The sequence below is a fragment of the Ochotona princeps genome, chromosome 10 (genome assembly GCF_030435755.1).
Source record: "Ochotona princeps isolate mOchPri1 chromosome 10, mOchPri1.hap1, whole genome shotgun sequence".
In the NCBI taxonomy this organism is placed as follows: Eukaryota; Metazoa; Chordata; class Mammalia; order Lagomorpha; family Ochotonidae; genus Ochotona; species Ochotona princeps.
The window spans coordinates 71,533,611-71,561,315 of record NC_080841.1 but is presented as its reverse complement, the minus strand read 5'-3'; positions in this window follow the sequence as shown (position 1 = coordinate 71,561,315).

The window sequence follows — 27,705 nt, the reverse complement described above, 5'->3', positions numbered from 1 at the left end:
GTAGGAGTAAATGGAAGGTAGTATACATCACAGTCGCTGAATGTGGGATTCCTTAAGAAACACAGATTTGGCTTCAGTTGCTGAGACCTGACATACACATATCTTGCACAAGGGGCAAAGCATGTACTCGGGGGGTGGGAGGGTGAGGGGTGGGGGAAGAGTTTTTTTGGGGAAATTGAGTTGGAGTCCAGAAGTGCTGAGGTGATAGGGCTGTGGGGCCAGAGATGACTGTGTTTAGAAATCATCTAGTTTGGGTTTTACAGATTTGAGAATTCATTCTGCAGGCTTGGTGTTCCAGGGGCACAATCAGAGGCACAGAAGAGTCCAGTACTGGCCCCTCGCAGGCCTGGGGGACACCTAGACCTGGGGGCAATTGACTTCACTTTGGTTTCCCAGAGATGGACTCACTGTGTCCTACATGCAGAACTTCCCTGGACATAACTTTACAAATAAGCAAACTGAGACTCAGGCAGGGAAGGGGCTTGCCCAAGGTCACCTGGGCTGGGCTATTGTGTATCGTCTCACATTGCTGGGTAAGCAGATATTTTGCCATCTTTTCTTATTATTTTAAAGCTTTTACATTTTGCTTTTATTTGTAAGCTAGGGAAACAAGAGGTGAGGAGGGAAGAAATGGGGAGAGCAGGTAAGGAGAGGGAGGGGGAGAGAAAATTTCCCATCTGCTGGTTCACACCCCAGATGCCGGCAACAGTCAGGATTGGGCAGGTTGAGGCCAGAAACCTGGAACTCCATTCAGGGCCTCAAGTTCTTCTCACTAATGCCTCCCATGGTGTGCTTTGGCAGGAACTTGGGTTAGCAACGAAGTGAGGCCTCAAACCACATGCCCCATGCAGTGTCCTAACCGCTGAGACTAGCACCTGTCTTCCCTAGCGTGGCTTCATGACCTTGCTGCTCTAAATTCCTCTGTCTTCCCTGTCTTTGCAGCTTATGCTCCTTCCATATCCATCTCTAAGCAGGTGGGTTCCACCTGCCTCTTTCCTGACACTCCCATCTTCTTGTCACAGCTTCTGTGGCTTTGCCAGGCTTTCAGAGTTCATGGCCATGAAGGGCAGAGACAGCCTTCACACAACCCTGGGCCAGCATCTTTGGCCATCTGGACATCAGTGGGTGTGGCAGCATTCCAACAGCAGGGAAGGAATAGGCCTGAGAGAGCTTCTGGTCCAAACCCTTTGTCATAAAAGAGGGCCCCTGGGCCCAGGAAGTGTTTAGTGACAGCCACATCCTAGCTGTGGCACGGGGCTCTGGGATGACATTCGTATTCCACCAGTTGGCTGCTTGATTGGTACTGGCATTGTGTAGCTTCTTCATATTAGCAGTTGGTATATGGAGGCAGGCCCCCTGTGTTCACAACCTACCAGGCCAATCTTTCTGCTCTGTATGGGAATCCATAGCTTTGTAGTAGCAGGTGTTGAAGGCACCAAGGCTTTCTTGATCATTGGGTGGTCAGGACCTGGCTCACTCTTGGATGATGTGATGGATGAGTGAGGAGAAGATTGAGTGAAGGGAAGTATCATGTCTGGAAAGGCCCTGACAGGCTGCCTTCTCTCACCCAAATCTCTCTGGGAGTGGCAGCCCTGTTTCTTTTTTTCTGGTTGCTTGGGCTCCCAACCTTAGTGTCACCACAGCCCACATTCAGTCCACAGACAAATGCCATGGTCCCGCCTGCCTTCTGTGACTTATTCCAGGGCTGTATCTGTTTCCTTGCTATGATTTCCCTGGATCTTGGTGATTGTTTCCTAACTTCTTTGCTTGCATCCTTGTACCACCGCCACACCCTGGTCACACATACAGCATGGCAGGCTGACACCTAAGTCTGAGTGTGTGTCTCCTCTGCCTGAATTCTATTGTGTCTTCCTCTCACCCACAGAGAAAGTCCTCAGGGGTCACTATGAGGCTCTACTTTATCCAGCCCCTTCTTCTTTTTTTTTAAGATTGATTTTTATGTGAAAGACAGAGTAACAGAGAAGAAGAAGAGAGATCTTCCAGATCTTCCATGCATTGGCTCACACCTGGTTCAGAGCCAGGAGCCAGCAGCGTCTTTAGGGTCTCACGTGTGAGTGGCAAGGGACTAAGTGCTTGGCCCATCCTCCACTGCTTTCCCAGGCCATTAGCAGGGAGCTGGATCAGAAATGGAGCTGCCGGGACTCAAACCAGTGCATGTACAGGATGCTGGTGCCACAGGCAGAGGTTTAACCTGTTATGCCGTGGTGCCCCTTCTAATACTTCTGACTTCTTACAGTGTTCCGATCCCACTGACTTCAGTCCTGATGCTGTAACATACCACAGGCTTGCCCTCCTCTGAGTGACCTTAAACTTGCTGCCCCTCTGGAATGATCTTTCCTGGATTATATGCCCTTGCCTCAGTCCAATTCTTCAGATTCATCTTCTGAGTGAGATCTTTCTTGGCTACAGGTTTCAAATTATACCCCTCAAACTTTTACTCACATTTCCTGCATTAATTTTACTTTTCACTCTTCCTGTTATTCATAGTGTATGGTTTACACATTTACAGTTTTGTTTCTCTGCCCCAAATTCAATGAAAAAATTTTAAAACATTTAATTTTATTTGAAAGAGTCAGAGAAGAAGAGAGAATATCTTCCATTCCACGTGGGTTGCAGGTGCCCAAACACTTGGACCATCTTCCCTGGCCTTTCCCAGGCAGTTGAGATAGAGCAGAATTGAAGTGGAGCATCTAGGACATCAATCAGCATCCGTGTGGGATACCAGCATTGGAGGTGGCGACTTTCCCTGCTATACCACAACACCAGCCCTGACGGTAGAGATTTTATTCGTTTGCAAGTCTCTAATGCCTAGAACAATGTGTAGAACATAGTAGGTGTTCAGTCAGTGCAAAATAAAAGGGAATAAAATAGTAATGTGTGTCCAATTATTTGTGAAGGCTAAATGAGAGGCAGGAGTTTGGCATAGTGTTTGAGAAGCTCCTTTTCATTTCTTCAGCATTAGTCATTTCTTCATTAGTCATTCAGTAGCATGTTATTTAACTTCATGGTATTTTATGTTTCTATTTTTCTTCCTGTTGTTGATTTTGTTTTGTGGCTTTTCATTTAAAGGGATGTATAGTAACTGTAATGGAGACGGTCATATCCAGTGGCATGTAGTTTAACTTCATGGCACTGTAAATTTCTATTTTACTTCTTGTTGGTTTTGTTTTTTGACTTTTCACTTGGGGGGATTTATGGTGACTGTGTAGTGCAGAGTGACATGTCCAGATGTGAGGATACGATGCAGTGTGTATCTCTACTTCCAGATCGAGGATGGACACCCAGTGAAACTGTTGGATGTGTCTTTTTTTTTTTTGTTTGTTTGTTTTTAAAGATTTATTCATTTTATTACAGCCAGATATACACAGAGGAGGAGAGACAGAGAGGAAGATCTTCCGTCCGATGATTCACTCCCCAACGGAGCCACAACAGGCTGATGCGTGCCGGGAACCTGGAACCTCCTCCGGGTCTCCCACGCAGGTGCAGTGTCCCAATGCATTGGGCCGTCCTCAACTGCTTTTCCAGGCCACAAGCAGGGAGCTGGATGGGAAGTGGAGCTGCTGGGATTAGAACCCGCGCCCATATGGGATCCCGGGGCTTTCAAGGCGAGGACTTTAGCCGCTAGGCCACGCCGCTGGGCCCTGGATGTGTCTTGACAGTGGGATGCTGGACTCTTTGTCGTTGTCCACACCCACAATGATGGACTTAGAACTGTTTGTGAAGAACTGTGCTGTTGTAATGATGTGGGAGAACTCAGTGATGTGTGTGTAGGGTGAATTAGGGAAGGGTAGGGGAAATCCCAGGGTTTATGGAACTGTATCATAAAATGATAATAATAGGATAATGATAATGAAAAATAATTGGGGAAAAAGGAATAGCCTCACGTCCTGACTTGGCTTGCTATGTTCCTGCTTCATGTTCGTGTGTACCCTGAGAGGCAGCAGGTAATGGCTGAAGTGGTTGGATCTCTGCCACATGTGGGAGACCTGAATTGAGTTCCTGGCTTCAGTCTGGCTCAATCCTAGCTATTGCAGGCATTTGGGTCAGGAACCAGTGGGTATGAGGTCTCTGTCTCTATGCCTGCCAAATATATTATAAAACTGAAAAGATGAAATGATGCATGTTGCATGCTTAGCACAGTGCCTCTAATATGTGAGGCAGTCTTCAGAAAGTTCGTGGACATGTGCAGTAACATTCAATTCTTGTCCCACGAAGTTTTTGAAGTTCTTTGGTAGCATGTGCTGAAGGCATGGTTACTTTGATGCTCTCTCTCCTCCCCTGGGCTGTAGGTCCCTCTTTGGATCTGAGTTGTGGTAAGAGACAGAACTCTTGCAGGATACTTAGTTAAAGTTTTTGCAGGTGACCTCATGGGAGACCCCAGGGGTTGCCTTACCTTTGCATCTGCTGGAAGTAATGAGGAAATGATGCAATTATCTCTGCGATATAACCTCATCCCAGGGTCGAAGCCCTCCAACAGCTCTCCATGCTACATTCTGCCTCCTAGGTGTGAGGCCCATGCTGTGCATACAGGGTCTCTTAGAGCAGGGCAGGGATCTTCCTCCTATGGGAGGTAAAATCCCATCTCTAAAAGGGTGTGGCAGAGCAAGCTAATCCTCCACATGTGGGGCTTGCCTCCTACATGACCCGGTTTGTGTCCTGGCTGCTCCACATCTGATGCAACTCCCTGCTAATGCGCCTGGGAAAGCAGCGGAGGATGGCCCAAGTTCTGGGGCTCCTGCATCCACATGGGAGACCTGGAAGAAGCTCCTGGCTCCTGGCTTCAAGTTGGCTCAGCTTTGGCTGTTATGACCATTTTGGACAGGGGTCGGGGCAGGGGTGGCAGTGAACAAGTGGATGGAAAATCTTTCTATCTCTCCTTCTCTCTATAAAAATCTGCCTTTCCCATAAAAGCAAGTATATCTTTAAAATAAAATAGAAGTATAAAATATAAAATAAAGTATATTTTTAAAATAAAAGGTGCTGGGCCTGGAAGGCTGGGAACTCTCAAAGGCTGAAGGTGGAGGTCATGGTCAAAGAAGAAAATAGAACGGTTATTGGAATTTCATTCCTTAGTGGAGTCATCTTTCAATTCTGGGTTAGGAACGTGGGAGGGGAGATAAAGATAGAGACAAGAGGTATGGGGAGGGAGGGAAAGAGGGAAGTAGGAGTAGGAGAGAGGGAGGAAGAGAGGCAGGGAGAGGAGAGAGAAAGCTAGTTGCCACCTGAACTGGTTTTGCACAGCGTTTCTGCCTCTGCTGGATGGGTTTGCCTTTTGTTTGAATGACTGTTCTCATGGACTTCCTCCTGATGCAGCAAATGGTAGTTGAGCAGGAGTTATGAGGCATTGCATGGCACAATGAAAGGTTAAATAGCATAATCCCTGTAAAGACATCCCTAAGGCAAGGCCGGACCAGGTGCTAACAAACGCTTCTTCATTGCTTTCTAACATGCTGCGCCTGTTTTAAATGCATGATCGGTTGAACTATAGGATGGTGAGCAGATACCGTGCTGTGTGTTAAAGCTTGATCCTGTACATAGGTCTGTAAAAATTATGCTATTTAACTACATAGCACATGATTAACACTAGCTCAAAGCAGATATCTTTTTTTGAAAGTTTTATTTTTAGTTGAAAGACAGACTTACCAAGAGAGGACACACACATACACATACACACACACAGATCTTCTATCCATTGGTTCACTTTCCAAATGACTGCAATGGCTAGTCTGAAGCCAGGGGCCAGTCATTTCTTCTGGATCTCCCATGTGGGTATAGGGATGCAAGGATTTGGGCCATCCTCTGTTTCTTTCCCAGGTGCTTGAGCAAGGAGCTGAATCAGAAGTACAACAGCTGGGACTTAAACTGGTACCTATATGGGTTGCTGGTGCCACAGAAACAGACTTAACCTGATATACCACAGTGCCGGCCCCATGAAACAGACACATGTTAGATTTGGGAGGCCAAATCTGGTGTTGTCAAGGTTAAGATACTGGCTGTGATGCTGGCATCCCCCGTCAGCACTCGTTCATGTCCCAGCTGCTGTGCTTCTGGTCTCGCTCGCTGCTTGTGTGCCTGGGAAAACAGTGAAAATTGCTCCATTTCTTGGTCTCCTGTCACACATGTGGGAGACATGGATGGAGTTCCTGGCCCCTTGGCTTGGCCCAGCCCTGATGGCTGTGGCCGTTTGGGGAGTGAACCAATGAATGGAAGGTGCTCCTCTCTCTCGCTCATAAACTTGAAAATATTGCCTCCACATGTGGTACTTTCAAGTCTATGAATTCAGGGGTTTTGCCATGCCACAGAAAAATGCTATGCTATGCCCAGTTTTCTCATTCTAGAAATAGAAAGAGGTATTGGCACTACAACTTTGCAGGGTGGCAGTTCTGTTCTTAGCATGTGCTGTGACCTTGTCCAATTTTACATTAGTTTAGAGTAGCTTTTCTGGAGCCAGGGAAAGTTACCACAGCAGCAAAAATGGGGCCAACAACCTTGAAATATAACCATGAAGAATCCTTTTGCTTCTAACTGTGAAGGAAGTACAGCCAGAACCACTCTTTAGGGGAGAGAGAAGAAGGAGGGTGGAGATGCAGAGGACACGAACCTTAGGACAGACACTTGAGCTGTTGTAACAAGACTGTGGGGCAGCTTTTAATTTTTCCATCAGCTTGTGCTTTTCTGCCATGTTTTCTGTCTAATTCTGTTCCAAAAGTCCTTCTTAAGGAGGTGGTTTGGAAATGGTTTTCTCATGCTAACAGTGTTCCCTGTGGAATTCTAGCTCCCAGCTGCCTTGAGCAAAGCCTATTTTATGGCTGGCTGAGCGTTACAAGTAGAACACGATTGCCGGTCTTTCCCTATGGGAAAGTGAGCCCGGACTTTTAACTCGCCAAGTCCTGATTTCTGTTGTGTCACGCCATGAAGGTCTAGGTGGGTGTTTTGTTTTGTTTTGTCTTGTTTTGTTTTCCCATAAGCGATTCCCGCCGGTGCCTTGATGCAAGTGCAAGTGGGGCTTCCCCTAGCGCTGATGGGGGAACTTTACCTGCTGGCCTTGGTGATGCTGGAGCTTGGTTTCACCTGCAGCAGTCCTGGAACATGACCCCTATGGTTTTTTTTTTTTTTGTCAGAGACTACTGCTGAGTGGGGATTATGGGGCTGGGGGGGATAGGGTTAGAAAGAGTGTGGACCTGAGGTTTCCTTTGTTTTTTGGAGGGACCCACCCAACCTACCCACAGACCCTGGCTCAGGTGGCTGAGCAGTTCTAAGGTGAGTTTTTCAGGAGGCTTTCGTTTAGAAGGGTGCTGATGTCTGCTGGGGGAAGTGGTTGGCAGGGTTTGCTCACCGCTGTGTTATCCCTGATTTCTACTGTAGCTGATTCCAAATGGATGCCTGCTGGTCTGCAGGATGCTTACCGGTCTGTCGGTGAAGCTACACATGCTGGCTCCAACTTGCCACTCTCTGATTAGTTTGCTCGTTTTATTTCCCCTAAATGAGTCAGAACTGATTTTTGATGTGAGGGTCTTTGTTAGGCTTTGGATGAAATTTTCAAAGATTTTCATCTGTGAATGTAGTCTTAGTTGTTCTTTTCCAATCTGCTTACCCCCTTTCCTTTGTTCTCTCCTGTCTTGCCTTCTTTCTCTGCCTCGATTTTTCCTGCTCCTGCAAATACAAGTGGCAGTCTGATATCTCAGGAGGAACACATTGAGGCAGGCTTTCACCATTGAGTCGGATGTTAGTCAAGATTTTTTTGCAGGTGTCTCTAGTCAGGTGGAAGATATCCCTTGTATTTCCAAGTTTGCTGAGTGTTTTATCATCCTGTGGTATTGGATCTTGTGGAGTGCTTTTTCAGTATTGACTGAGATGATCCTTCAGTTTTGTGCACTCCATTAATATGGTGTCTTGTGCTAATTGATTTTTTTTTAGATGTGAAACCAGCCTTGCATTCCTGGGATAAATTCCAGGTTGTATTGCAGAAACCTCTTAACACATTGCTGGACTGAGTTTGCTGATAACTGTTGAGGCTGTCTGGGTGTTTATTTGTAATGGAGATTGATCTATAGTGTAATATTCTTGCAATAGCTGGTTTGAGCACTGAGGTGACAGTAGCCTGATCTTCATTCTTAACATGGCTGTGTTAGCCATTTTAGGAGTCAACATAGTATGGAGGGGATGGGAAGAAAGTGTCCATGGCTGATGGTGGGTCCCAGGGTGTAGGGGTCAGATGGGAGGAAACCAGTAAGTGGATTCCACTGGGAGTCTTGGTTGACATTGGATACCATGGGAGCAGGGGTGCTGTGACTAGAGATGTATTGTGTTTTTTTATATAAATTATCCACTCAGTGCATGTTTATCATGTGCTGTGTGTGAGGAAGTGAGTTTAATTGAAATTGACACTGGATGGACAGGATAAACATCAAGGTCGTTATCAAATGGCAGCTGTGACTGGTATGTTGGGAGAGCAGATGGTAAGGAGAGTAAGGCTTGTGTTCCTTGTTCCGGTGGTGTGAACAGCATACCCAGGATTCCACTCTGGAAGTGATATGGGGCTGTGGGAGTGAGGCCCAGGAAGCGAGAGGCAGGGGAGGCTGGGGAAAGAAGCGGCGGGAGCGGCACACCCAGGGTTCTGCTCTGGTCCGTGGGAGTGGGGCCTGGGGAGCAAGAGGCACAGGAGACAGGGGAAGGAGGTGATGGGAGGAGGCCAGGCACCTGGGTCTGGAAGTGCTGTGTAGTCCTGATGAACTCTGAGGGCTATGTTTCCAGTGTTGAAATATGCTTAGGCTGAATTCTTCCATCTTGTTTTCATTTCATGTTTTCCTCAGAAAGGGATTATCATGCACTATTGTTCCTTTCCCCCAACCCCCTGCACCATGTTAGAGTTTATTTTAAAATGTGTCTGAAACAGAGTAAATGACAAAGAGAGTGAGAGAAGAAGTGATCTCCCCTTAGCTGCTTGGCTCCCTAAAAAAACCAGCCAAACCCTGGGCCTGGCTGGGCTGGGCCAAAGATCCAAACCCAATCTAGGTCTCCCAGAAAGGTGGATGGCAGGAAACTGACTACTTTAACCATCACACTACCTTCTGCGGTGTGCACTGGCAGGAAGATGGAATTGGGAACCGAAGCCAGGAATTAAATATAGGTCCTTCCAAGTGGGATGTGGCTGTTCAGTAGGTTAAACAACTACCGCTCCTCTTTCTGTTTTATTTTTTGAGGATTTATAGATCTGAAATGCAGAGTTACATGCAAACACACATACATAAAGATCTTCCATCTGAAGGCTCACTCTCCAATTAGCTGAAACTGCTGGCACTGAACCAAGCTGAAACCAGGAGCCAGGAGCTTCTTCCAGGTCTTACACATCAGTGACAGGGGCCCAAACGCTTGGCCCATCTTTGATTGCTTTCCCAAGTCATTAGCAGGGAACTGTATCAGAAGCAGAGCAGCTGGAACTTGAACAAGTGCCCATTTAGGATGCTGACACTATAGGCTACAGCTTAACTTGCTGTAACCACAGTGTTGGCTTCCTCTTCTTGTTTTAGTATCCCACTTTAATGAGACATTCTCAATGGAAGCCAGAGAACAATGGAATAGTCTGGGGTCTTCAAAAACTACTTTTTATGTTGTTAGTAGAGACAAGAACAGGAAAAAGGCAGGGCAACATGGTCAAGTTTATTTAACAGTACAAAAAGAAGGATGGGAGTTAAAAGGAGCATGAATGCACACCAGGGCCCTCCCTTATTACTATTAGCTAATTAGAGATTAAGAATGATTCTGTCCACTGGCTCACTCCCCAAAGTGCTTGCAACAGCCAGGGCTGGACCAGACTTAGAAGTCAGGAGCCCAAACTCCCTCCAGGTCTTCCAGGTGGGTGGCATGAGCCCAAGCATTTTAGCAGCCATCACTGCTTCCCAGGATGTGTGTTAGTAGGAAGCTGGAGTCAGGTGCTAGAGCTGGGTGTTGATCTCCAGCTCTCTGATGTGGGATGTGATTGTTGCCACCAGCATTTCCACCAGTTGACCAAGTGCCTGCACTCTGATGCTTATTTTCATATTGCTCAGTGGTGTAATAAATGCAGGATGCACCGTCAAAAGCAAACATAATAGGTGAGGAATGAATGAACCTATGTGAATGAATGAATGCAATGCCAAGGGAATACTTGAGAAAGAAGCAGGTGTGTGAGTGGGGGTTGGAGGTGTGTTCCTGTTTGCAGGGCCTACTTTTTCTAGGGCAAGGAGTCCCCGAGCTGCATTCTAATTCAGGATTGTGTCATTCTGACTTTGCCATCTTGAGATTTCAACATTGCCATGAATCCTCTGGAGGCATTCTAATCCAACAGTGCTGTTCTCAGTCAGATGAGGCCTCTCATGGTGGGATGGGATCGGGCCCTTCAACACCGTTGTGTGGCTGCCACCAAGGACACTTCTGCATCTGGTACTGATTTCAGTATTCAGTTTGAAGTGTCACTAAGACAGCTTTAGAATGGCTAATGAAGATCATACTGGATGAAGGACAGGCAATTTGAACCATGCAGGACCTCCATGTTAATGCAGCTGAATGAATAGAGTGACCTCAGTTCTTGAGTGGCTTTTTCTTTTTCAATTTTAGATTTATTGATTTTTTTAAATTAGAAAGGCAGATTTACACAGAACAAGAGAGAGATAGAGGTTTTCCATCTGCTGGTTCACCCCCCACATGGCTGCAACAGCTGAAGTTGGTCTGAAGTCAGGAGCCAGGAGCCTCTTCCAGGTCTCCAACGTGGGTGCAGGGTCCCAAGGCTATGGGCCATCCTCTGCTGCTCCCCCAGGCCACTAGCAGGGAGCTGGTTGGAAGTGGAGCAGCTGGGACATGAACCGGTGCATGTATGGAATGCTGGCACTTGGAGGTGGAAGATTAGCCAGTTGACCCATTGTGCTGATCCTTTGAGTAGCTTGTTTTGTATGGCATGATATCAAGTGGAAAAATACAATATGCTGTATTGTTGTGTTTTAGTGTTGAAGGATAAACTCCTGTTTGTAAATTTCACTCTGTGTTGCTGACAGTTTCATACAACTTGGGCTCAGGTTCAGACACATCCCAGGTGTGCCTGGATTGTGAAAAAATTGATCTCCACCCAAAGTCATATCACAGAAGAGATGCATAACATTAAAAAAGCATCTTCAGGTGGTTTGTGAGGTATCCATGGAGAAGAGAGTGTGTGTCTAAAGGATTCTTGTTCCCTAGGATCTGATCAGTAAGACAAACCAGCCCCACCAGGTCTCCAACCACAGTGAAATCTATGTAAGAGTATCTGCTCTAGGTTTCATTTAAAGTGGGGGTATTTCAGGGTTGGTATTGTGAGGGAACAGGTTAAGTCACCGCTTAAGATACTCTCAGTCTGTATTCGGGTGCAGGTTCAAACCTAATGTAGCTACTTGCTAATGCACCTTGGAGGCAACAGGTGATTGCTCAAATACTTTGGTACCACCCACATGGAATAATGTGATGGAAATTCCTGGCTCCTGGTTTTGGCCTGGTGTAGTCTCAGCTGATATGACCATTTGCGGAATGAACCAATGAATGAATTTCTTTCTCTGTCTTCCTGTCTGCCACTCATTTTTCAGAGATGTTTCTAATCATTGAAAGTAAAGAACAAAGTGAGGCTTTTTACTTGATGCTACTCATTATCTAAACTGGAGACACTCAGGGTTTGTGCCCAACAGCATCTGTGTAGATGTGGATGTCCACGCAGGCCAGTTCCAGAGCAAGACATAGTAAACCAAAGGATGCTCTCCTATCCAAAGTCAGGACTGTTCACCTCGTTTGGCAAGAGTGACTTTGTGAAGATGATAATGTTGCAAGTTTGCAGGTAGGAGATGAACCTTCATCCTGCAGTAGACCCTGGGCAGTCCCAGATCTTGTAAGACAGAGACCAGGGGTCATAGCAAGCGAGGGGCTGTTGTAAGCAGCAGACCAGTGACAGAGGCCATCTGTGAACTGTAGAATATGCACAACCTTTGACAGAAAGGCGAGGCATGCCCACAATTCTTCCCTAGAGCTTCAGTTCACAGGCAGGCTGCCAACGTCTTGCCCTAGCCCTGTGAGCCTTCCGATCTGTAGAACCAGAGTGGAAAAACTCTGTCAAGATGGAACAGGTGCTTGGCCCAGTGCTTAAACTGTTGAGTAGGATGCTCACATCCTGCATCTTGAGTAGCTGAGTTCAATGCTGTTTCCTGTTCCCGACTCTAGCTTCCTGCCGATGCAGACTCTGGAAGGCAGTAGTTTAAGTGATTGGGTTCCTTTCATCCACATGGGAGGCCTAGATGGAGTTCCTGGAGTTCTTGCAAATGCTTTTGCAGGCATTTGGTGCATACACCAGCAGAAGGAAGCATGCTTTATCTCTTTCTCTGTTTCTCTGCCTCTCAAATAAAGAATAAAATTTTTTTTTAAATTGTGTTGTATGCCATGTAGTTGGCAGTGATTGGTTTCAGCAGCAGTGTGAAGTGAATATGCAAGATTTGGGTAGTGCACGGGTGTGCTCACCATAGGAAAAGAGAAACAGAGGGGTAGCCTTGTGGGTACAGTCCCAGAGAGCAGAAAGCATGGCCCATTTAGTGTCAGACATCCATAGATGAAGCCAGACACTCCCCTCTTCTGGGGCAGAATGAGAGAGACGAAAGAAGAGTTTTTAGAGGTTTTTCAGCAAGCAGATGTTAAACTCCTGGAGTTAGAATCTTCCAATCTTCCACAGCCAACAGAGGATGAGGGACAGAGCCAAGGATGGCCACCTTCAAAGCATGTGATATGCAGGGATCCCTGCCTACCTGTGAGTCCCAGGAGGATGGCAGCGTTTACACTTCAGAGCTGCCTCTTCTCCCCTTACCTGTGAATGCTGGTGAGCCTGCCTGCATCTTCCAGGTCTCATGCCAGAATTGCTTGATGGAAATGGCTACTTACTCAGATTCTGCAGACAAGAGGGAAGTGTGGTGTTGGTGCAGCCCTCCTGTGAAGGCCAAGGGCCAGACTGCTCAGGGCAGCAGCAGAACCTGGCGAAGAAGGAAGGGCAGAGAGAGCCATGGTCGAAATTTGCTTCTATCCACTTGGGGACAAGAGGGTGGGAAGAGCCGGATGCTCATGGCTCGCTTCAGTCTCCAGCTCTGATGGTGAACTAAGTCAACGTATATCTTGAGAAATTTTTGAAGTCACTACAGGGCTGTGTCATCAACTCTGACTGGGATATGAGATTGACTATTAATGCATAAATATAAAATGGTTGGGTTAACATTGACCACCACACCAGGTGTTTATTATGAGCCTACTTTGCTTCAAGGACATTTTTCTTGCAAGTTCTGAACAGATCATTTAAGTCCAATTAATATTCATTGCAAATGTCAGGAGTGGTTGAGTTTTATTTTTATAGGGCCTTTGAACTTCTGAGTTGACTGTAAAAGATCAAATGTTCTCATGCCATTATTTCCATTTTGAAAAATGTGGTGAAGTTGCTCATGTTACTATTATCTAAATTCTAATCACTATATACAATGTTTAATTAAATGGTGTGGAAGTTTATGGCATATTCCTTATTGCTGCCAATCACTTATTTACAGAAGATTTGCACAATACCTCATTGTTTGGTTTTGCCTGGTTTCCTCAAAGTGTAGAATTGCTTCTGGAATGTTCACAGCAGCTAAGGGAGAGTGGAGTGACTGGGGGTATCTAATGGGCATATGCTTCAGTGTATGGTCTCACAAGACAACAGTGGGGACCAGCAGGAGACCAGCAGGAATCTCGAGAACTGGATTGGGAGAGGGACCAAGTTGAGCCAACTTTTCAAGCCACGAGCAAAGGGTTTGGAAAAAAGTTGAGAGAGATATGTTATGGATCAATTGAACTATCAAGAGACAAAAGTGCAGGGAGCAGATGGCCATGGATCAGAACTGCTTGATGCTGTCATACTTTGGACTGTGTTTACCTGCGCAGGTAGCTGGGGTGGCTTTCTCCGGATTGTGTAACACAGGTTCTGCTCAAAGCAAGGAGTCCTCACTGGACTGTTTGTGCCCAAGACCAAAATCAAGAGCTGTTGCATACAATTCCCTGCCACTAACTGTTTCCATTTGATTTCATCCTCTTACAGTTTGGTTTAGTTCCAACTAAGGCAGAGTCTGTTGACCTAAAGGTAGGTCCACATAGTATTCCTCTCTAAAAACTCATGTCAAGGGGGGCATTACTCAGTCCTTTTCATGCTTACTAGTCTCATAGGAATGGTGATTTAAATGTTAGTGATCATTGCACATGTCCAGTTTTCAATGACTGTGGCAGTTCTGTTCTTATCTAGTAGGATTTCTTAAGGCTCTACCCAATTTCTCTGTGTCTAGGAGCCTATGTTGGTTTGCATGGTGATCTCATTGTCACTGTCAGTTGCTGTTCAAGACAACCCATGAAAGCTCTTTAGTGTAGCTGATAAGGTTAGCCTTCAATTTCTACTGGAATATGTGATGTGATTCTGTAGCGGGAGGCATCCTAACAGGCGTCAGTTTAGATTACCTCATTCTCCAGTGAAATTAATGCTTCATGATCGCTTTTTTCTTCTGGAACCTTTAGGGCATGTCATTTAGATCTTTGCCTTCAAACCGGCTCTCCACCATTTTCAGCTGAGCGCTCCCAGCTGAATTTGGACTTGCCCTACACCATTAGGCATCCCATGTGTCTACATCGCAGGCCCTTCCCACTCAACATGTGCCACTTGGGAATAGTCACACCTGCTCCTTTATTCCCAGGTCACACATCTGTACCAGCTCGTGGTCCAAGACCTGTGTCTGGATTTTTCTTTCTGCCTTTCTCAGGTACTAAGACCCACCAGTGCTGTCTCCTCTTGTTTTTATTTTTTAAAGATTTAATTATCTTTATTTGAAAGGCAGAGTTACAGAGGAGAGACAGAGTGGGAGAGATCTTATATCTGCTGGTTTATTCCTCACATGGTTGCAATGGCCAGGGCTTGGCTGGTTCAAAACTAGGAGTCTGAAACCTCATCTGGGTTTCCCATATGGGTACACGGGCCCAAGGCTTTGGGTCATCCTTTACCGCTTTCTCAGGCCACAAGCAGGGAGCTGGATGAGAAGTGGAGCAGCTAGGACATGAACCAGTGCCCATATGGGGTCTTGGCATATGCAAAGTGAGACTTTAGCTACTGAGTCTTAGTACCAGGCCTGTAAAAAATCTTTGGGATTATTTGGTTTTGTTTGAAAGGCAGGTTTATAGAGAAAAGTAGAACAGTCAGAGAGAGAGAAAGAGATCTTCCATTTATTGGTTGACTCCCCAAATGGCTGTGATGGCCAGAGCTGAAGTGATGCAAAGCCAGGAACCAGGAGGTTCTTACATATCTCCTATCTTGATACAAGGGCCCAAGGATCTGAACTATCTACTGCTTTCCCAGGTCATATGCAGGAAGCCACATCAGATATAGAGCAGGACTCCAATTGGTACTTATATGGAATGCCAGTGCTAGCAGGTGGGAGATTATTAGCCTGTTGAAAATGCTGCAGCCACAATAAATTTTTTTGTGTTAAATTTTTATTTTGAGTTTTTAACTTTTATGGTACAGTTCCGTAGAGACTAGGATTTCCCCCACAAACTCCTACCCCTCCCCCTGACATTTTCCACATGTTGTTATAATAGTATAATCCTTCACAAGGTGTCATGATCTGATCAGTCTGTTATTTAAGTATGCCCTGACACTGCTGGTACAGACAATGTCAGGCAGTCCAGCATCCCATTGTCTACACATTTCCAAAAGTTTCATTGAGAGTCCACCTTTGATTTGGAATCAGGGATGCATATTGCATTGTATCCCCACATCTGGATATGATAGTCTTTATTACTCCATCACTATACATGCTCATAAATGAGAAGCCACGGAATAAGGTCAACAGCTGGTATGACAATAAATCTTTTTAAGAACAAAATGAGCATTTGACAGATAAATAGCATGCAGGTTTGTTTACATATATATATGATGTATTTATTTATTTATTTATTTATTTATTTATTTATTTATTTGAAAGGCAGAGTTATATAGAGAGAAGGTGTGGCCACAGTGGCTGGGCCAGGGCTAGGCAGAAGCCAGCAGCCTGGAGCGCTTCTGGGTTTACTACATGGGTGCAGAGCCCTAAGCATCCTGCACTGTTTTCTCCAGGTGCATTAGCAGGGAGCTGGATGGGGAGTGGAGCAGCGGGGACTCATGCAGGTATGAGATGATAGAGTTGCAGGTAAAGGCTTAAGATGCTATACTACAGAGTCAGTCCTTGGAATATAACTTTGAGAATGGCAGTGTTAAAAATAATGTATTCATATTCTCTCATCTGCAAAAATTCAGTTCCTGAATCTAAGGTAGAATGGATGGTAATGGATTATCTTATCCCACTATTTACAGATGTCAAACACTTGCATGAAAGGAAAGCAAAACCTATAGGCCATTGTGTTTCAAAGACAAGGCCACCACCAAGATGGCCTTTGAAAACCATATTTATTGAAAAGAAAAGAGAGAGAGAGATGGTGCTATTTTAAAGGGAGATACTTTGCTCCAATTTGGAAGTTGGTGGTTGTATTTTCTCCTTCACAGTGACAGAGGCAGACTTTGAGGCATGATGTGTCACAGACTACAGAGGTGTTAGCATTCTTTTTTATTTCTTATATTAACTTGGTTGGAAACCTTCTAGCTAATATGCTATACACAAGAAATGCATGCACATATTCACTAAGTGAGGATACGAGCATGTAAGCATCATGGATATACCTACACGGAAAATGAAAGAAACAGGTGCTGAGGGTGTTTGCCATGTTTGTGTTTATGAATCGTTGCTCTGATGGACAGCACAGGGCTTCACTTGGGGGTCATTGGGTTCCTTGGTGTTGGTTTCTTATCACCACCTTCTTAGTTTTATGAAGACAGATACACGCATCATCACAATTCACACTTGTGCTGGGCTCTGTCATGCTACATGATGGCAGTGTGTAAGAGGTTTGGATTCTACATGGAGAAGTGAATTCTGTGTGTACAGTTCAGCCCACCTGCATTTACCAGAACCCTTCTCAGTGACAGTCATATTTCTTACACTTACCAGAGAGTGAGAGTGAGCTTCCATCTGCTGGTTCAAACGGCCACAACAGCCAGAGCTAAGCCAATTTAAAGCCAGGGGGCTCTTGTGGATCTCCCACATGGGTTCAGAGGTCCAAAGCCTGTATTTCCAGGGCATAAACAGAGAGCAGGCTCAGAAGTGGATCAGCTGTGACTCAAACAGATGCCCATATGGGATGCCTGCACCACAGGTAGAGGAGCAGCGTGCTGTGACACCGCACTGGTTCTTAGACCTTTTTCTCTTGTTGTATAAATTTTATTTTTGATAAATTTTACATATTTGATTGGGGTGCAAATGGTCAAGGGCTAGAGGAAAGTGGGTGAAACCATTGCTTTCACATTATCTTCTTTCTGTATCTGGGAGGAGGGGAGAGATAAAGGGAGAAGCTACATCCAGCCTCCCAACCATCCCAGGGTCCCTCATGTTCTGAGGAACCTGCTCAAGTGGTTTTGAATGTTCAACAGTTCTGTATTGCTGCTGATCTTGCCACTCCAAGCACAATGAAATCTCTCCAGACTCCACTGGCTGATATAGTCCACCTTAGAGACTCCACTTGCTCAGGTATTCACTGTCAACACTTGGCTAGGGTAGTTGATTGATTTGTTCTGTCATCCATCCTCTGTTATGGTACCAGGTGTGTTCTGCAGGCTGCGGTGTACAGCCATATCTTTCATGTGCTTTTGGATATGCTGTTCACTGCTCCATCTGAGCCACTGAGGAGGCCTAGCTCCTACACATGCATTCCACGGTCAGATGGTGGAAACTGCATTTTCCTCGATGGTTGAAGTTCTGAGTCCAGTGGTTCAGTTGGAGGGATTCCCAAAGAAACTTCATCTGAGTTGATCCCTGACATGATTTTTGTGTATGCATACCAATACAGGGTCTGGCACAGTCTGCCACCCAAATTGGCCTATGTGCACACTCTAGTTGCAATTGCTGGATCAGTTGTCTCCAGCCCTGTCTTCTATGGAAACCAATAGGTGTCACAGTCCAGTCCAGTCCTGCCCACTGCACACTTGGCCTCCATGCAAACTAGTGGGAGTTGTAGCCTAGTTGGAACAACCCATAATAACCCCTACTAGGCCCGCCCCATAATCTGGTTCCCATGCTTGCCAGTATGTACAGCAGACTGGTCTAGTCTGTCTCACATCCCATTCATCTCTTATACATGTCAATGGTCATTGAAGCCTAGTTCAGCCCAACCAGCCCCAGTATCTAGCTCACACATGTGCCCGCAGTTGCTACTCTCTATCTAGCCATGCCTATCCCAGTCCTGGTTCTCATGCTTACCAGTGGGAGTGGCAACCCAAGAGAAAGGTGTCCACTGTTTCCCTAATGGGCCCACTTCCACTCCTGGATCTTGCACTCTCCAGGTGGTACTGCAGTTGAGCTTAACAGAGTTTGCCCCCATGCCAGCATCTTCCAGCTGATGCTGCGCCAAAGCCCAATCAGCCCACACTCACTTTGACTTGTGTATGTACCACACCAGTAGGTACAGTCCACCTAGCCTGGCTTGTCCGCAGCTTACATGCAGGCCAACAGGTGTTATAGCCCTGCCTGGTCTGGTCTGCCCCCATTCCAGCTCTCATGCTCACCAGTGGGATAGTGGCCCAGCAGGGGAGCTCCCTGAAGCTCCCTTACCGGGTTCACCCACTCTTCCCTGGGTCTCATGTATGCTGGTTGGGCACGCGGCCCAGTCTTGTATAGCCCTCCTCACCTTGGCATTTGCCAGTGGTGCAGTAGCCTAGCCTGGCCTAGCCCAACCCCAGTTCCATTTCCCGCTGGTGGGAACTACAGCCTAGCCAGCTCAGCTAGGCCCTAGTCCCAGTCCTAATATAAACTGGCTGGTATTGTGGCCCAACCTGGCATGAACCACACACCAGTCTGGCTGTCAGATTTACCAGTGGGTGATATGAAGTATGAACTGTCCTAGCCTGTCTCTCCCAGCTCCCTTTTTTTGAAAGGCAGAATTATGTATGTAGAGAATGGAGAGACAGAGATCTAGAGATCTTCCAACAGCTGGTTCACTCCCCAGATGGCCACCAGAAGCTTCCTCTGAGTCTCCCATGTACTTGGATACATGGACTTGTATTATTACCTACTGCTTTCACAGGTGAATTATCAGGGATCTGGATCAGAAGTGGAGCAGTTGAGACTCAAACTTGTGCCCTGATGAGGTGCTAGCACCAGAGATGGCAACCGAGCCTGTGTGGCACAGTGCCAACCACCCAGTCTGAGTTGTCTGAAAGCTGTGTGTGATTTTTATGGTGGAATCAATGGGAAAGCTGGAACCATTTAGCGTCAGCTTTATAAATTCTTTCATTTTATCTATCTATCTATCTATCTATCTATCTATCTATTGGTTATTTAAGACTGAGTGACACACACACACACACACACACACACACACACACACACTCCACCTATAACCCATGCCCTGGTTCACTTCCCAAATGCTCACAACAGCAGAGAACTGGGCTTGAAATGCAATCCAGGTCTCCCACATGTGTGTTCAGAACCCCATTACTTGAGCCATCAGCAGCTGCCTCCTATATTGTTGTCTACATTAGGAGAGTGCTAAAGTCAGGAGCTGGAGCTGGGTGTTGAACTTCAGCACATCCTATGGGATACAGGCAAGTCAGCCAGCCTGGTAATCTCTAGCAAAGCACATGCACGAGCAACAGCCTTTCAGATCTGTGTCTGCTGTACTAATTTTACATATCCATAACAATAACGAGAATTGATGTGGCTTTACTTTTTAAAGTCTGATTTAAAGGCCAGCAGATTCTGAATGATTGCTCCATAAAGTTTACTACTTGGTAGTTTTTCTTTGTCACTGTTCATTGTCAGTGTTATTGTCCCAGTTCTCTCCTGTTTTGAATTCTGTCTTTGTAAGGTGTAGCCTCCTCATCATCTCCTTTGTATCTGCTACAGTATGTATTTGTGTCTCACTCATGTTGGAAAACACCCAGAGATGCACAGTAAATATATAGGGATAAACCGAAGCTACACATGCAGATTATTAGAGAATGAGGCTCTGGAAACTTGCTTCTTCTCTTCACAGATTTTCTGAGTATGTTGCCTGCACTTGCTGTAGTTGCTGCATCACCTCTAGGCATCTGGGAACATGGATCCTTCTTGGTGTTAAGGATCAAAGGAAATAGATTGAATTATGCTGTTGGACACTTTTTGGCTCCAAGTTCAGCTCCTAGGGCATAATGTTAAAATGCCATTGTTCCCAGCCATGAGCCCTGAGCAGTCCTCAGAAACAGAACAGTAAACTTCCTTCAGGAATCGGGAGAGGAGCTTTCTCTGGTTCTTAGTTCCAACTTTGGCTCCGCACCCTCTCTTGCAATGACCATCAGGGTCACTCCAGAGCCCCCAAAATTAGATCAGATAGACAGAGACCAATAAGAAAAGCTTAGAACAGACAGGAAAAAGTCAGCTTGGACTTCCATATATCTTACTGGGCAGGACACAAAGATTAGTTACTCCTCACTAAAGTATTGAAGATTTCTCTGCACACCCCTCCTAAAACTGTCCTGCTCCTCAATCATTAGCATATGGCTTGTTAGAGTTAGAAGCCTGTTTGGACTATCCTAAAATTTGCAAAGTTCAGTAAAAATCATGCTTCGATACTATAAGCTGCTAAATATAAAAATGAAAATAGACATGGGACAGCTGAATTACCATTTTAATGTTTATAGCAGCTGGTTGTGTATAAACTAAAACTGATATGTCAATGAAGTAGTTATAGGATGTGGTTTAGAACTTGCATTTTCTAACATATTGGTCACTCAATACCATATCAGTTAACTACATGATGTTGTAAATTTCCATGTTTCTTCCTTTTATTGAAGTTATGTAGTGTCTTTTCATTGGAGGGGATGATATTCTGCCAGCTCTACTTTCAGACCAAGGATGGTCTCCCAATGAAACTGTTGAATTTATCTGGACAATAGATGTTGGATTCTCTGCGTGGTCCATGCCTTCAATGATAGAATTATGACTGGTTATGAACTGTACTACTGTAATAATATGAAGGAAATCAATATGGGGGGAGGGCTTGGGGAGCGGCTGAGGGAATCCCAGAGCCTATGAAACAGTGTCATAAAATGAAATTAAAAAAAAAAGAACACTACAGGGTTAAAAAAAATGCCATTGTTCCTGAGTCTACGATACAGGTCAACTAGTCCATGCATCATAGGGGTAAGCATTGGGCACAGGGGTGACAATACTGCATCCTGTGTGAGTGTCTTGCTTCCAGTCCTGGCTTTGTTTCTGATCCCAGCTTCCTGGGCACGCGCACCTTGGGAGGCACTAGGTTATGACTTGAGTGTTTGTGTCCCTGTCACCCACGTGGGAGACCCAGATTGTGTTCCTGGCTCCCGGTTTCAGCTTTGTTCTAGCTGTGACAGTTGGGGGAAGTGAAACAGTGGATGAAAGATCTCGGTGTCTCTCTCTCTTTCAAACAAAAATAAATACAATCAAATATTTCATTTACTTTTACTTGAAAGGCAGATTTGTCAGAGGGAGGAAGACAGAGAGAAAATGTCTTCTATTTGCTGGTTCAATCCCCAAATAGCCTCAGTGGCAAGAGCTGATCTGATCCAAAGGTGGGAGCCAGGAGCTTCTTCCAGGTCTCCCACGTATGGGTACAGGGGTCCAAGGATTTGGATCATCCTCTACTGCTTTCCCAGGCCTTCAGCAGAGAGCTATTCCAGAAGTGGATCAACCAGGACATGAACAGGACCCCATATGGGATGCAGGCATTACAGGTTAGAGGACTAGCCTGCTGCTGGCTCCATAAATAAAAATAAATTTAAAAAATGGTACCACCATGCAGTAGGGATTTCATCTACTGGATGAGTAAGAAATAGGAGGTGCAGCATGTTGTGGCACATTCACAGTAGTAAAGATTTCTCTAAGATTTCCAACCTGAATACTCTGCTGGCATAATGCCAGCTAAGGCTGGAGTGCTACACTCTAAAGGCTGGCTGAGAAGGGGGTGGCTAGGTTGACTTGTTTAGTTTCTTGTTTTAGCTTTGGTTATATTTATGTCAGGCAGTGAAGATGTACATAATAGGGCTTAAAAATGGGGACAGGTGCTAGCTGTCCTCTGCCTTTGGTGACATGACCCAGAACACGGGACTGTGATCCAGTGCTAATAGGCAGGCCTCACTGGAGACAAGATTTACTCTGGAAGTCAGCCAGTGGCTCAGAACAAGTGCAGGTGAACATGGACAGGAGACCTAGCACCCCCTCTGGCAATGGGGGCAGAGGAGTTCTTCTCAATCTCTTAAAAATGTACAGAGCTTCCCCAAAAGTTTCCTGCTTGTCTCAAACTGAGTTTCATTGTCAGAGCACTGTGATTGACTGGCCTGAGTCTGCCTGTCTTTGTTTTAAACCTCAGTCTGTGATTCTGTAGGTAGAAGTGAAACGACAGCATTCTCTCCTTCCCCAGCTTACATCCTGAATGCCAAGTGTGACCCCTGGAATGGGGTACTATGCCCATGCTCCACATTGGTGGGCCTGGGTTTGGACTGGGCTGTTTCCGATCCGGTTGCTTGCTAACTAACACACCTGGGATGAAGCAGGTATGTGGGTTCCTGTACTAAGATCTGGATGAATGAAAGTGTGGTTACAAAAGTTAACATACTTGCCAGCCTCTGTAATGTCCCAACACCTATTGTATTTCTTAGTGTATATAAGCACTGTTTTTATTTCTCTCTCTTTTTTTTGCTTTGAAAATATTTAAATGTTTCATTGATTAACTTATTTGTGTTTTATTTCAAAGGCAGAGATTTTAAAGAAAAATACATTTTGTTTATTTGAAAGAAGAAAAGATCTTCCATCACTTCAGAAATGGCTGCAGCAGCTGGGGCTGGGCCAGGCTGAAGCCAGGAGCCAGGAACTTCATCCGGGTCTCCCATGTGGATGCAGGGGCCAAAGGACATGGACCATCCTTTTCTGCTTTTCTAAATGCTTTAGCAAGGAGTTCAATCAGCAGCAAACAGCCAGGATTAAAGCTGGTGTTCTAATATGAGATGCTGGTGCCACTGTCGTGAATGTAGTTTGTGAGATAGAAGTAAGGTTGAGATATTTTGAAGGCCATTTTTTGATAAGCAAATTTTTAAAAAGATTTATTTATTTTATTACAAAATCAGATATACAGAGAGGAGAAGGGACAGAAAGGAAGATCTTCCATCCGATGATTCACAGCGCCGGTGCTGTGCCTATCCGAAGCCAGGAACCTGGAACCTCTTCCGGGTCTCACACGTGGGTGCAGGGTCCCAATGCTTTGGGCCATCCTCGACTACTTTCCCAGGCCACAAGCAGGAAACTAGGTGGGAAGTGCAGCTGCCGGGATTGGAATCGACGCCCATATAGGATCCCGGGGCGTTTAAGGCGAGGATTTTAGCTGCTAGCCGATGCCGCCAGGCCCTTGATAAGCAAATTTTGTGTCAGAGGAAAATACTTCATGATTCCTCCCAAATTTGTTTATTTTTTTTCTGCTTGCTGTTATTTGTCATAAACTTAAAGCAGTTTTAAATTAGTTTTAGTTACTGATAAATGCTTTATTGGGGGAAAGAGCATATGGGGGAAAGAAGCATAACTACTCTACACACAGAAATATCTTTATAATGACAGAAAGCAAGGAAATAGAAGACATTTCTTATGAAGATCCATTTAGTGAAAGAAAATAAATGGATCTCTCTTCATTGGAAAGGGACATATTCAGAGCCAGTTGTGGTGTAGTGCTTAAAGCTCCACATGCAGTGCCAGCATCCTTATGTGCGCTGGTTTGAGTCCTGGCTTTTCCACTTCTGATCCAACTCCATGCGAAGCAGCAGAGAATGACACAAATGTTGGTCTCTGTATCCATGGAGGTCACCTGGAAGAAGCTCCTGGCTTCTGATTTGAGCCTGTCTCGGTCCTGGCTGTTGTGGCTGTTTAGGGAATGAGCCAGCGGATGGACATTTGTTTCCCTGCCTCTAACTCCGACTTTCAAATACTAAATCAATCAACAGACAGTCTTTACCAAAGAAAAGAATGTATTCTGCTGCAGTTTGTTATAGTGATGTAAGTGAAAATGACTTTCACAGTAGGCAAAGGGCGGAAGGATACCTTTAGGCGGCTGAATGGATCACCTGTGTGGTCTCAGCCGCTTGGAGGAGCAAGGGACATGGGAAGCCATAGCACGATGGAGCTTCCGAAGCAGTAGGACAATGTTGGAAGTGCTGAAGGAGCCAGACGCACATTGTGTGATTCCTTCTCAGGAAGTATTCAGATTGGGTCCATCCACAGAGAGTGATGGGGATCAGTGGTTCCAGGACTGGAGTGAGGGGAACAGAGAGCAATTTCCCCTTGAGTAGGGAAGTTTTACTTTGGCTAATGGTTTGCTATTAACTATACAGTGTGGGTAGTAACAGCATTGTGAATGTACGAAGTGCTGCTGAGTTGTTCCGAAGTGTTTGCCTTTCAGAACTGTAGCATAGTAGAGGGCTGGGCAGGGGACAAGGCCCTGTTCGATTTCATTTATTTTCATTGGCCAGCTTACTCTGCAAATGCCCACAACGGCCAGGGTGAACTAGCCTGGATAAGTTGAAACTGGGAGCAGGAAACCCAGTGGTGTCCCTCATGGGAGTTTGGAATTCAGCTCCTCACCCTTGCTGCCTCCCACAGTGCACATTAGCAGGAAATCATAGCTGGAGCCAGGGATCCAGCAACCAGACACTTGGATGTGCACTGTACACATCCTGATCAATATCTGAGTGGCTGGGCTAATGTCCACTCCTGTGATCTTTTAACATTTGCAGTAACATTACTGGTCTAATTTGAGGCCTCTATTCATGGAAAAAAACCTAAAAACATGAAAAGTATTTAGGATATTATAATAAGCAGTAAATAACAAGTGCTTAGATCATTGTTGAGAAATGTGGTGGTATAAAACTCAGAAGTTTACTGAGAATTATTTCTAGAGATCTTGTGGAAACCAGTTTGGACTTTCATGGCTGAGCTGAATAGATGGATGGGTAGTTGAGGCCAGGCATCAGAAAGGGGTTGGTCATCAAAGGGGCTGGGCAGACGTGTAGGGTCTTAGAAAGAAATTCCCCAAAGATGAAATAGAAATAGCAAGAACCTCATAATTAGAGACTGCCTCTGCATTTTGTTTCTTAGCTACTCTAAATACTACTCTTTGACTTTTTTGTTTTTTGTTTTTTGTTTCTAAGATTCATTTTTATTTGAAAGGCAGAGTTAGAGAGAAAGGAGAAAGAGAGATCTTCCATCCAATGATTCAATCTCCAAATGGCTGAAGTTGGGCTGATCTGAAGCCAGGAGCCTCCTCCACGTCTCCCGCATGGGTACAAGTTCCTAAGAATTTGGTCTGTCCTCCATTGCTTTCCCAAGCCATTAGCAGGGAGCTAGGTGGAAAGTAGAGCACTGGGATGCAAACCAATGTCCATATGGGATGTTGGCATTGCAGACAGGGTCCTTGCCTGCTATGCCACAGTGCTGGGCCCTACTGTTTGAATTTTAGCATCAGTGCAGGAAGGTTTGGGGATCTCTGTATCTTGAAACTTCTATAATAGTAATTCCTGGGAGAGGGAAACGCCTACTTAATTTCTTCCATATAAATCAAGTGTAAGTATTTTAACCAGAATTACTCCAGTAACAGTCATAGGTTACTGAATAGAAGTGATTCTTGTTCCCCAAGGGATGAAAAATCTGGGAGTCTGGATGTTACTTAGAAAATGCAAGTGAAAACGGATGAATTTTGCTGACATCTTTCTAAAGCTAAGTAGAGACCCTAAGAATAGTTTGTGATTCCTGGCATCGGGAATACCTTCAGGCCGTCCAAACAGGTAAGGGATTTTTGAATCTTAAAATCTTATTTTTAAAGCCTGTTTGAAAATGGTTTCTAGAAAAGATGTGTGAGGACTTCATGGAACACCTGGGAAATGATCCCCATGCTCCCAGCATGCCCTTGAAGTCAGCTGTAACTTCCCAAGGCCGCTTACACCCAGGAAAGACCACTGCAGGACAAACTGGAGAGTGGGTGCAGGGTGAGTGGGCTGGGACTTTCTGTCCCAGGACTGTTTTAACTGAGTGTCTGAGAAATGTCTCCATTCACCTTACTAGGCCTGTGAGACTGGGTGCACCACAGCACCTGGTCATAATAACAGGGAAAACATTGTAACCTGTGAAAGTCAGGGCTTCTATTATAAATAACATCTTTTACGTTAAAATATAAAAATGACTTGTATCCAAATAGATTTCATTTATTTCATAGATGCAGTGTTCAGAGCATCACCATATTTCCCACGCTACTTTCCCTCTCCCCAGCTTACTTGCTTTCTCTTTTTAAAATTGTTTACAACAGTATACTTTCAGTTTACTTTAGAGACACATATTTAGTCTGCCACTACCATAGTCAATAACTAGTAAGTAAAAAAGCCACAATTCTTCCTCAAGAGTAAAGACAAGGATTCTAAGCAATAATCAAATTTCAGAATGTCGATTTTGGAGGGTGTTGTGGCCCAGTAGGCTAAGTCTCTGCCTGTGAAACCATCCTCCCATATGGGTGCTAGTTTGTGTCCCGACTGCTCTGTTTCTGATCCAGCTCCCTGCTTATGGCTTGGGAAAGCAGTGGAGGGTGGCCCAAAGCTTTGACACCCTGCACTCATGTTGGAGACCCAGAAGAAGTTCCTGGCTTCTGACTTCAGATTGGTTCAGCTCTTTTGCAGGCATTTGGAGAGTGAACCAGTGGTTGGAAGATCTGTGTTTATATCTCTCCTTTTCTCTGTAATTCCACCTTTCAAATAAAAACAAATATAAAAATGAATGTGAATTTCTCTCATATGAGATACATGTTTCCTCTCTCCCTAACACATGGCCTACCAGTGCTTTTGCTCCTGCTGGATGTCACTACATTCTCATTGCTTAGAAACGTGTCAGTAAATGACCTTTGATCTTAGTTACAGAACAAACCAGGCTAACCACAATAATTAGAAATGCTCTTTGGGTATGTTTCCCAGTAATATCACTATGTTGATAATTTTTAAGGAAGTTTTTCCAGGAAAATTCTCCTTATTTAGGGAACCTAGTATTTGTCTTCTGAGATGAATGGGAGAAATCATCATCCCCACTGCTATTCAGACATTACAAAAAATCAGGGCACATGAAGTGAGTATGTTTCTGAGTTATATTTCTGAAATTTGCATATAGAATTTGCTGTATTAATTTATTTTGTTTTCATTCAGATATCCTATCTTGTGCTTTTAAAAATTGTTTTGATATTGCAGCCCAGCTATTCATTGATGGCAGTGTGAATGACTGTGTGGTGTGTACCTATCTATCATGGAATATTATTCAGGCATCAAAAGGAAGGATAACCCTGAAACTTTCTACTGTTTGGGTGAACCTTGAAGGTGTTATGCTCAGGGAAATAAGACTGTTCATAAGAGACATGCTGCAAGATTCCACGTGTGTGAGGTGCCTGGAGCAGCCAGGTGAACAGGCAGAGGGCCGAGTGGCTGGGTCGGGAACGGTGAGGAACTGTCAGTTAACAGCTGTGCAG